Below are 12,533 nucleotides of genomic sequence, written 5' to 3'. Positions count from 1 at the left end.
ACTATTGTTTGCCGTTATTATGTACAATAGATGTTGATATTTAATTGAAACATAGTTTCTACAAATAAGCATTATTACAAGTTGATAGAACAAATACTGCCCATAGGGTAATTATCAGACGTCAATTTATTATATGATTACGATTAAATATGCCTTAAATGGTTGTTCAATATAGCGTCTATATTATTATTCAGAATAGGACTGGTGTAAGGCAGTATAATTTAAATTAACTACTGAATAGATGTCCGTTGCTGTAGCCTTAATTGTGAGGCAATAAATACAAGATCATATCATTTTGTATGATGCGTACTATTTTAAAATTAATTGCACTTTATATTGACGTATGGTTTGCGGCTGCAGCTATTGATATAGTAAACCGCATTTTCTTTGTACTTTTTTTCTTTGGATAAAATGTGATTATTGCTTGAAAGAAATAACTAGAAATTTGATAAAAATAACAAGTAAGTATATAATGTAAACCATAAATATGTTTAAATAAATGTTGTTACAAACGAAAGCGTATATTTCTGTATATACCTACAACATTGGAACGAAAACATGCTACACCTTTACGCAAAACATACAACTCTGTCACAGTAAGCGCTTCTCTACCAGCCGATGTGATTAAGCACACGGCTTACTTCGACAAAGTCCCTTCGCTGGTGTCGTTCTTAAATCCAGTAGCTAAAAGTAATTTGTGAAATTACTTTCTAAGAATTGGAGTCAATTAAGGGCCGTGTTGTCGACCAGTTTCGTGTTGGCTTTTATTTGGCCATTTTTGGTGAGATAACTCGACGAATAATTAGAGTAAGTGATGCTTGGCAACTATATGCGATATGCACCAAATTAATTTATTTTATTTGTGCCACAGTATGGAGGATTTCTTTATCGTTGTCTTTGGTTGGCCTGATTGTATCCGATCGATGTATTTTACTTTATCTAACAAAATTGGTAGGATTCTAGGAGGTAGGATCTGGTTTAAACATTTATCAAATGTCATCTTACAATGGATGTTTACTGTATCATTTACTGCAGATATCGTTATGTCGTTATATAATGAACCTGAAACTTACCGCTTCAGATCCTAATTAATAATTCGTTGAAGTTTGACAGGGTTCTTTAATATCAATTTCCATTGAAGAAAATTCATCAGAATTCACAGAAACATCTTTGGCGTGTATCTTCTTGTCAAAGAAAAACGAACTGAATGATCACAAAAGTCGTTACTGAAAATATTTTTAGTGCACTTGGTAAGATATTATAAATCATTCAAAGACCTAAGGTGACCATTCAAAGGAAATGAATCCATAAGTACCACAGGAAACGCCTAGGTCTACCATGGTCAGCAACCTCAAAGACAACGCATTAACGTTACACTTTTTACTCCGCGCAATCCGCATTTGGAAAGTGCATCTGAAAATGGTATTAAATGCTTCGTGGAAAAATTTTATGTCGTCATTCTCATTAGTGATGCTTACCGACTGTTTAATATGACGCGAAAACTTGTCAGTAATCGATGTTAAATTTTTTGCTTTGCCTATTTAATTAGCATACAACAGTTGTCTCTGCCTTCAGAACCCATATTAGGCTCCTCAGATATGTGACTATTAAAGTAATGATAGGTTTAATTGAGGTCTTCTATTCCGCATATCTGTTTATATGCAAAGTAGCTGGCTAAGTCAGGTTGGGAGGAAATCCTTGTGGTGAATACGGAGAAACATGTTGGCCTGCAGCTTCTAGAATGTTCGTGTTTTTTGGTTCCCAGGAGCGAATTACATTGATAATTATCTGATAATATTATAGATCAGTAGATTGTTTACTGAGCAATGCTAAACGACAAAGTATGACATTTTTTTATAACATGGTTGCCTTAGGGCCCAGTATCATTAGGTATATCTATACTTCTTGGCTATGACAGTTTTTGTTGAAGTTATATAAATGCAATTTCTCAGGAATAGAATATGGCAAACGATTTATATATTTCTTGCATTACATATGTGAGTATTATAATATTCTTCATGTGTACTCGTACATATGTATTATCATTGTAATCGTAATTCTCATAGACACCGATCTGTTTTTCATGTCCATGTGTGCTGTTAGTGTAAAAATTCGCCATTGAAAGATGTAGAAGTACAAAGTTATTAAATGAATTTTAACGCTTTAACACAGCACTAATGATCTATGGAAATTATGATCAACCATCAAAGGAATTAATTAAACAACTAATAAACAAATTTAAAATAGAGATATCCACGTTAGAAAAACAGAACACACCCAGTCGCAGTAACATAATTTAACTGTATAAATATGATGATATTATGTCTATAACACCGATAATTGTGTTTTGTTAGGTACCGTTTGCAATTGAACGTATTATTTTTCAGTAGATTATATATGGATATGAAATCGTTGAATTGTGAAATGGGCATACGATAATGTGTCTGGTTAGGTTCGGTCTTTGAATTTGCAAACGACACAGAAATATGGGGACATCTTTACCAAAACTAATACGAATATTATGAAGAAATTAGATCATATTTTGTGTTTTGTCGCTCTTATACTGTGTGTCTCAGGAACTCAGATTGCTAACAAACAAGTCATTTTTAATTTGAAATATTTGAACAGTTTAATGTTTAAGTACGTAATATTAATAAAAGTTACACTTATCCTATAGCATTCATGCTATAAACTTGGTGAATTTTATCAGCTCTTACAGTTGTTGTTAAACAGTGTTTTTCAACAATACGTTTTCCTTAATTTAATTAATAAAATATCAGCACATAACCTTTACATACTGGTAGTGATAAAAGTTAACTGCAGCCATTTTTTCAGCAAATTAAAATTTTTAACCCATTTATACTGTACGCTCGTTATGTAAATGCCCTTGTATTGTTTGCATTATCTTATACATCTGTGTGTCGATATTAAATTTAAAAATAATTAATGCTGAAATGCGATGAAGTTTTTCTACTCTGTGGCAATCTTATGGGCGTTTAATTTGGATACGTCATCTTGAAGAAAGTCTTAATAGACTCTGGAGGTATGACTACTTTCAGTAAGTGTTGCCTTACGTAGCTACACAATTCTATCCTACTAGTCCTACTTATATTATAAATGCGAAAGTATGTAAGGATGTGTGTGTGTTTGTTGCTCTTTCACGCAAAAACTACTGAACCGACTGCAATGATATTTGGTACGTAAACAGCTGGACAACTGGAATAACATATAAATAACAATAATAGGCAACTTTTTATCCCGATATTCCTATAGGATACGGACTTACGCGAGTGAAACCGCGGGGCGCAGCTAGTATAGCATAATATTGTCTGTAGCTATTCGTAGCATATAAAATTTTATTACTTAGTAACATACATCCATACATTCTTACATATTACCGCGTTTACAATATTAGTAAGATCCGTAAGAACCGTGCACAATTTAGCACGAATCGGGCCACCTCGCACTGGAAGGTTAGATAAGTCATATTATAGCAGAGGTATTTAACATTCTACTAATATAAAAAATGCGAAAGTCTGTAAGGATGTGTGTGAGTTTGTTGCTCTTTCACGTAAAAACTACTGAACCGATTGCAATGAAATTTGGTACGTAGATAGCTGGACAACTGGAATAACATATAGGCAACTTTTTATCCCGATATTCCTACGGGATACGGACTTATGCGGGTGAAACCACGGGGCGCAGCTAGTCTGCTATAATATTTAACAGCTAACCACCTATCATCACTATCCTAAATACAATATTTTCTTATTATTAAATAATAAAATATCATAATATTAATAAGCCAACTGTTCGGGTACCACTACAATTCATTAAATGATAAAAAATAATTCCCGAAAACAAATAAACATAACTCATGCGGCACTGGCAATCGATTATTAAAATTGCGAATGGAATCGATTAATTCACGCGAATAATATAGCGAGGGTCGATCGTTAATTGGAATGCTGACGTGTTTTGATAACTCACTTGCTAGTGGGCGTTATATTGAACGTGTGTTAATCACGGTTTGAGATTAAGGATCATTCGGGTAATGGTACGTCCACACGGGGCCGGCAAGTCAACATCATGGTACGTCCACACTGGTCATACTCATTTATGATATTGGTTGGACTAGTTAATCAGTTTGATGCACCCACTGTGTAAATTTTTGAAATTTAAAGATAGACATACATTAGTAGGGTTTTGGCTTTTATTGCGGCGTTGTCCTAAGCTAAGTAAGTTGCTGGTAAACTGCACTTTATATTGTACTATTTGGTTGACGTCTATTTGTCAATTCCTCGAACCGTTTAATCGTAATTTGAGCACTCATTATAGAATATCGAAATAATAGCTATATCGAAATAATTTTCCCTTCAGGAACAATGGTAAGACTGAGCCTAATTAGCCTAATATAAATATACACGGAACTCGGAACACAGAACACGGAACTCGCTACACAAATATATACACGGAACGATAAGTACAGAACATTAAACATTTAAATTAGAAAACTTTAATAAAAGTAATTACGTCAACCCACAGTTCAAGCATAATTGTTGAAAACATCCTTACAAGATAAGCCACGCGAATCAAGTCACGGGCAATTTCGCCTTTGCTACGTAAAATACATTTCAATAAGTTTACAGGATCTATTATAAGTAATTTGATTTCATGTTTTGTATGTTATTTTGTAGATAGAAAAGGAAGTAACTAAAACAAAAAGCTTAAATTACCTTAAAATACGTTATATTGCATATTGCATATAGACTATAAAAACGTATAATTGTAGTAATTAATTAAATAAGTTTTCATCGCACTGCATTGAAAATTATTTCATTTGTTACTCAAGTGTTAAGAACACGATTAACTAGTTGTCGAAACTGTAATCAAGCGAATAGTTTTTAATTAAATGTCTTGCAATGTAATGCTTTTGCAAGTTTTTATGTAATTCACAGTTTTGCACAAATTTTTATGCTATATTTTGTTATCACGTTTATATTAGCTTCATCTGTATGTTTGTATATATGTGACTCCTTTAGACTATTTTACCCACTTAGAACCTTTTACACTGATCAAGGATCGGCGAAGATACAATAATTTCATGAATTTATGAGTTATCGTATGATTCTGAGATTAAACAATTTCATTGAGATAATTTACTTCTACCGTTAAATTTTTTTTAAACCTATTCAAAGAAATGGAAAAAAATTGGAATCTCTAAATGAAAATATATAAGAAAACATAATAAAAGATAGCTCAATGCTAGAAAAGCTTGTTAAAAAGTACTGTAAGATTCTGAACTTGCTTTTGAACATGTTATTTGTAATATTAAAATGGTTATTTAAATTTTAACGTGTTCTTTATAGTATACCAAACCTTAAAACGTTGTTTTAAACCCAAAAACGTAAATGCCGAGAATCTCTACAACCGCGGAACATATAAAAAAGGTTTTTTTTTAGCAGAATATATAAATGTTCTCAAAAAAAGTAACAGCTTAAAACGGTGAAGGAAAACATCGTGAGGAAACAGGCATGTCCAAGAATTAAAAGTTCGATGACATGTGATATCTGCCAACCCGCACTTGGCGAGCGTGGTGGATTATGGCCTGAACCCTCATAGGAGGCCTGTGTCCCAGCAGTGGGAACATGGGCTGATGATAATGATGATGTAGCGAGTCAGTAAATTCTACGAAAACATAAAAATAAAGGAATAAATAGATAAATAAAAGTAAATAAATTAAATGATTTGGTACAACTCAAGGCTGTTTTAACAGGCATTGCTGTAGCAGTATTTTCTTTTAAAAATAAATAATTTATTATCCCGATATATAAACATAAAGAGCTCTGTACCGCCCCTGTGTCAGAAATATAATTAAAAATACTTTCCGGTACTTGATTCAAAATTAGTTTTCAATCCGGAGAACTAAATGAAGATATTCGCCGACACTGGAAGGGCGTTAAACAATTTTCATAGCTTCATAGCAGTAACTAACCAACCTTGAGCTAGGGTTGCCAAAAAAAAAATTATACAAATGCAAAGTATTTGCAGCGGCAAGTGGTGGTGCACATATGCTAGCTATGACATAAAAAAACAAACGATACATCAACATTCTTGCTTCTGTCCTTCTAGCCTTCCTACTATCCTACTTAATATTATAAATGCGAAAGTTTGTAAGGATGTGTGTATGTTTGTTGCTCTTTCACGCAAAAACTACTGAACCGGTTGCAGTGAAATTTGGTACGTAGGCAGCTGGACAACTGAAATAACATATAAGCAACTTTTTATCCCGATATTCCTACGGAATACGGACTTACGGGTGAAAACGCGGGGCGCAGCTAGTTATGCATATTGTTCCGATGATCCGATACTTATTAGTACATATTTCGTTTCGGTACTTCGATAATAATCACACTCATGAATGTTATTACTTATTTTACAGTCGCCCCTGATTCCCAATTAATTATTCAAAGTTTAATTATATTTGACGAATAGGTTTTTAAGTTTTATACCCATAACTGACCAGTTACGCTTTAAAAGATGTATAAGAAAAAATATGCCAATAATTCCAAATGTTTATAAGGTCTTGATGAGATATTAAGATAAGATACTTGCGGCGGGTTGTTTCATCTGTATTTAACACACATAAAAACTGCTTTTATCATTCTCAAATCTGCGTTTTTCATCATAAATGTATAATGTGATTAAAATCTTTACGAAAAAGTCTATTCAGGGTGTAGATTTAGATCGGCACTCTCAAATTTTATGTTTATTTCTGTGGTTTTATCATTAAATTATAACATTAAAATACTTTATCCACTTAGTTGTAAAATAAATAATGTTGAAAAATGAAAAAAAAAAATGTATTAAAATAATAATTCATTAACTACTAGTCTATTGTCACAGTGTAGTAGTCACAGCGCCATCCGGGTCTTGATATTCATTTTATTCAATTGTTCTATTATGATAGAAGGAGTTCTTCAAAGGTAGTACACACTAGTTCGTTGTATATCCATTCACAAAAGCATCTCTATTTATAATACATGTTACCAATTTTTTCGTGGTGACAACCCTACAGACCAATTGGCAAATGGCTAACACCGTTGCCTGTGGGCTAATTAAAACATCAAGCCAGGCAGCGGCCATTTTGCTGCCGACAGATAATCTTTCATATTTTGTCTTAACTGTCAGGTATAGCCTTTGGCCGTCTTTTGACCATTAAATACACGCGTATAAATATAAATGGTGCAAAATGATGTTGCCAGCTATTATTTAAAGAAGTTGCATTAATCTTTTAGTTCTATTAGCAATGCTCGTTTTATGGCAATCTGTTCCAGCTGTATTTTTAGTCTTTGGATGATGTTGTTGAACTTTTTGCTCAGTGGCGGAAAAGGGTATGAAATACTCAATATTCACATACCTTAGGAAGGCTCGTTTCCTTTCCTCTTCCAGTACATTTCTTCTTCCCGTTGTCAATTCTTTCCTTATCCTTTATCCTGCAAACGTTCATAGGCTGTAGTGATCGCTTACCATCAGACGACCCATCAGCTCAGTCCCCGAGATGACATAAAAAATGAATATGGAATACACTTGTTTGCTCTATTTATTTTAGATGCATTATCAACAAATGACACTCAGGTTGACAAACGAAATAATCTAAAAAATAGTTGTAAAAGTATAAAAGTAGATATGTATTGTCGTTATGAACCAAGTTGTTTATAATTAAATTTAAGAAGCAACGTTTCCAAGCACTGCGGGACTCTACTTAAAACACGAGTATGATAACTAATTATACGTGGGATTAATAAAGGACTAAAATAACATTTTGCAATCAAAGAGTTTATTATTCGGTTATAATATTTGCGTTCAAAACGAATTATTATTGACAAATGGCTAACCAGGGGATCGCGGCGAGACAGGGTTGTCAATTGAATTTTATTATGTATTTATTGAGGGATTTCGATACAGACTTGTAAATAAGATATATTTAGAGACATTAAAATCATATAATCTCCGAATTGTATATATGACCTGACAGAAGAAACCAAATTTTCCAAATATTAGTTATTATATTTTGGTTCACTTTAGTTTACTTAAGTATAATACATAGATAATTGAGAAATAGTGAATATAGATAATTTTTCTCGCTGTATAAAGAAGGACTGACAAGAAACTACAGCAGTTTGTCGAATATTCTCTATGGAAATTGCTTTTTCAACCATTAGTAAATGGCAAATAATAACCTATGTACTCGTTATTACGCTTGTAAAGAAGTATTGCTTATAAAATGTTTCTGTATAAAAATATAATTGAGAATAATTTCGATAGTGGATTTGTAAGTATATATATACGTAAACATTAAAAATGTTCATATAATTTCATAATTTGTCCTCTGAACTTGATGCAAACCCCAATTCCACTCATGGTAGCAAATTCAACACTAAAATTTCAAACTACCAATCATATCAATATAACAGTGACAACCCTAGGAGTTTTTATTTGCATGCAGGTATTAGTTAGGTGACTCCGCAATTACTCGGCCACACCCAGCTCAGTTTATTAACAGAATGGCGATTAGATAGTAATATGAGATATGCTTGCGTGCGTATGTTGCTAATTATTTTTCGCTTTTAGCATATAATTATAAGTGCTATGAACTATGTTTAATTTTATATTATCTTGCGATTCGTTATTTCGCGTTCATTTCCTATTAAGAGACGCAACTTGTTTAAAATTCTTATAATATAGCGAGAACTAAAACAATAAACTAACTACACTTAATATTTGAAAAGTCTCATTTAAGTTTTGTCAGATCTAGATTAAATGGTATTTAAGCTGATAGCATTACATTATTGATTATATCAATTCAAGATAAGTAGATCTTGTAGTAGAACTTTGTTCATGTCAAGGTTCGGTGACAATAGAATAATTTAATGAGTTTATTTTATTACTAGCTGCGTCCCGTGGTTTTAACCGCGTAAGTCCATATCCCGTAGGGTTATCGGGATAAAAAGTTGCCTTTATGTTATTCCAGTTGTACAGCTATCTATGTACCAAAATTTTATTGCAACCGGTTTAGTAGTTTTTGCGTGAAAGAGCGACAAACACACATACATCCTTACAAACTTTCGTGTTTATAATATTAGTAGGATTAATAGGATTCTGTTTAGCTTCGCCAGGATTGAATAAATTCTTAACGTACATTCTGTATAAGAGTACGTAAGACAATCTTGTTGATTCTATAATCAATGTTTTTTTTTCATTTATTTTTATATATTTATTTTTAATAAAACTTACGTACCTACATGCATTGGCTTGTTACAATTTGATGCGAGAGTAATTAAAACCTCTTTCTCTTTTTATAGATATTTCATCTGTACTTGTCAGTGTAATTAGTCTAATTAATTTAATCGCATTAAATTAATTAACAAAATCTAATTCAGCACAGTTTTTTGACTGGCTTAATCGTAGAGGATAAATTAGAATAAACTAAGATGCAACAATAATGATTTTGATAATTTTTTAGCATCTGAAATATTAGAGAGTTGACCGACTTTAGGAACAAATTCGACCTTCTTATCCATACTTCTGCTTTTTATATAGAAAATTACTTTCTATGTTATGTTGTATATTAAATATAATTAAAGTAGATGCCTCTTAATTTACTATTCATCTATTTTAATTCTGATTTAGGAGCGCTTGAGTTTTTGTTAAAACATTTGTTACCGAAAGTCCAAACCACAGAATAATAAGAGACCTAACAGCAGGTTGGCTATCTATTAAAGCATCAACCCGCTAATTAAGCATATTAATCAACTAATCAGCTAATTAATAGAACTAATTAGTTAAACTAATTTTTTTTTATATTTAATTTAAATTCGGTTAGATTCGGGTTTGATAATTTACATTTAAAAAATGGCCTATTTTAAATAATGATATGACTAAACTTTGGAGTCAACATTTGTTTATAAAATGGAAAAAATCTATACTAAATAATAGGAAAGAATAAATGAAAAGTTTGTTAGACCGCGCTAATCTAAGGAAAGAAGATTTCAAAAATTCCATCTCAGTTAGTTATAGACGTGGTCCGTGAGCAGTTTAAGCTATAGGTATATGTATATGGGTGGGACCTTTAGTAAGTTATATATTAACAATACAGTTAAAGAAACACTCCGAAAGTCATTTGCAGTTTACTTATACATTTCTTCCCATATAAACAGTATTTGTAGGAATGTTATTCGTTTTCCAAATTTATTTAGAAACGACGGACCTACGTGTTCATATTCTTACATTGTACTACCATGCTTTAAATTATGATAATCTTATATATAAAATTCTCGTGTCACAATGTTAGTCTCTATACTCCTCCGAAACGGCTTGACCGATTCCTCTGAAATTTGGTAAGCATATTGGGTAGGTCTGAGAATCGGCTAACATCTATTTTTCATACCACTAAACGATAAGAGTAAGGCAGAACAGCGTTTGCCGGGTGCAGCTAGTATAAGTATATATTAAAGTTTGCAAATGAGTCTAAAGAAAGGAATAGCCTGCATATTTGCTCTTGAAATATGATTTAAACATAAACATTGAAAATTGGTAATAAAATTAATTTATTATTAATTTACTCATTAATTACTGTTATATGCAATTGACCAGCTATATCTTTGATTAAGCCTCCGCAAGATTCGTGATGCTCCTGTGGTCAATGTTGCGTTGTAGGTATCATAATTTTATGATAATGGGTAAAACAGAGACCTTGAGACATGAGAAACTTATGTTTCTACGAAATACAAGAAATTTCACTGTATTTTTTCAAAAAATAAAATGTTTGATATTTTATTTGATACTCTTAAGTAAAGTAAGTAAAACCACAGATAACCTAATATAATATAAATAGTAGGTATAGTAGTGGTAAAATCGTTAGATCCTCTTATCGTTTTTAAACCAACCGCCATATTCTATGGGCTGGGTATCCAGCGTTATTCAAAGAAGCCTTCAAGGTGCCTAAGCCCTGTCACTTCTTCAATAACTTAAATACCTATGATGCGGTAATTAATTTAAACCCGTCAGAATACAAACAATCCCTTATAAGAAATATAAAAATACACATAATTTATGTAACCATTAATTATAGTATGAATATGGTTAATTAATAGAAGTGAAGAAGGTTAACTAATTGAATTTCTAATTCGAATAATGATTAATGACTGTATAATATTTGTTATATTATTGGTGTAGGGGAGAGGAAGGTGGTCGATGGCATTCGCCTATATAGGGACGACAATAAAAATTCTTTCAGCATTTAACAATTCATTTCTGATCGAACTAAAGGTGACCATAGAAAAAGTTAAAATTGCTTCGTTACCGCTACGTTTTATGAGCAAAAAAATTAAAGTGCTGAGGCCGAACTCTGTTGGCTGCAAACGTCATTACGAAACTGACCAATTACAATAAATTACTGCCAACGTATAGTAATAAAACGGCCGTTTTGGTAAATAAATAAATAAATGAGTAATTAATGACAGTTGTCAGTGCGTTCCGTTCGTCGCAGCATACAAATCTCTGCATTAAGTCGAATTAACATCGTTAAACGAGCGGAATTGTGGTGTTTTTTTATGTTGGCAACACCAATTAGTGTTGGAGGGAAACCAGTATGTAAACTTGTACATGGTCTTGCCAACCGTGAATTTTTTTATTCACTATTGACATAAGCTTGTTATTTCAGCGCGTTTTACAACCATTTAAGAGTCTAGCATAAAAGTTATTCTTAATTGGGCAATAACGTGGCAATTAATGTTATGTAAATTTTGTGTTATTTACGCGTCAACGGTTAGTACAGTAGGTTACTAATTTGTTTTTTTATTTCATTAATTATCCGTTATTTAAATGACCATAATAATTTTGACATTCGTTTGAAGTTCGAGGCAATATCTTACCGATGTTTACAAAATAAATTGAGTATACTTGAAACTGTAATAATAATGGATTCAATTTGTGTCGTACAAATTGTATTCAACGAAAAGCAATGAAAAGTTTTTGGATATATTAATTTTTCATATTAAAGAAATAACATAAATTTCCTAAAATTGTATTCTAGTAGGTTTTGTTATGACATCAACTCTTACACATATACATATAGGTTATATTTAATTAATACTTTGTTACATGTCAACCTTAAGATGAGTATGACCCACTTGCAATATAACATACGTTTTAGTTTAGGGAGATGTCATCGAAAAGCTTTATAAAAATGCTAATAATAAGTAATCAAACAAATAAATTCCGTTGTAACTTCGTTTTATTTAAGAATAAAGGAAACAAAATGCTTTATATTTTACATTTACAAGTCTACTATAACAGGAATTCTCCTAATACCGAGTTGATTTTTAACAGTAAATTAACCTTTAAAAAATCTATTTTATAATATTAATCTTACGTATACAATAAATTAATGAATATTTACAATACATTTTCTATATCAATACTAGAATTTTGTACAAAGTAGACCAAAACATCGGACTCAGCCAAAATAT

This window comes from Zerene cesonia, chromosome 29 (genome assembly GCF_012273895.1).
Source record: "Zerene cesonia ecotype Mississippi chromosome 29, Zerene_cesonia_1.1, whole genome shotgun sequence".
Classification (NCBI taxonomy): domain Eukaryota; kingdom Metazoa; phylum Arthropoda; class Insecta; order Lepidoptera; family Pieridae; genus Zerene; species Zerene cesonia.
This window is presented reverse-complemented; position numbering follows the sequence as displayed.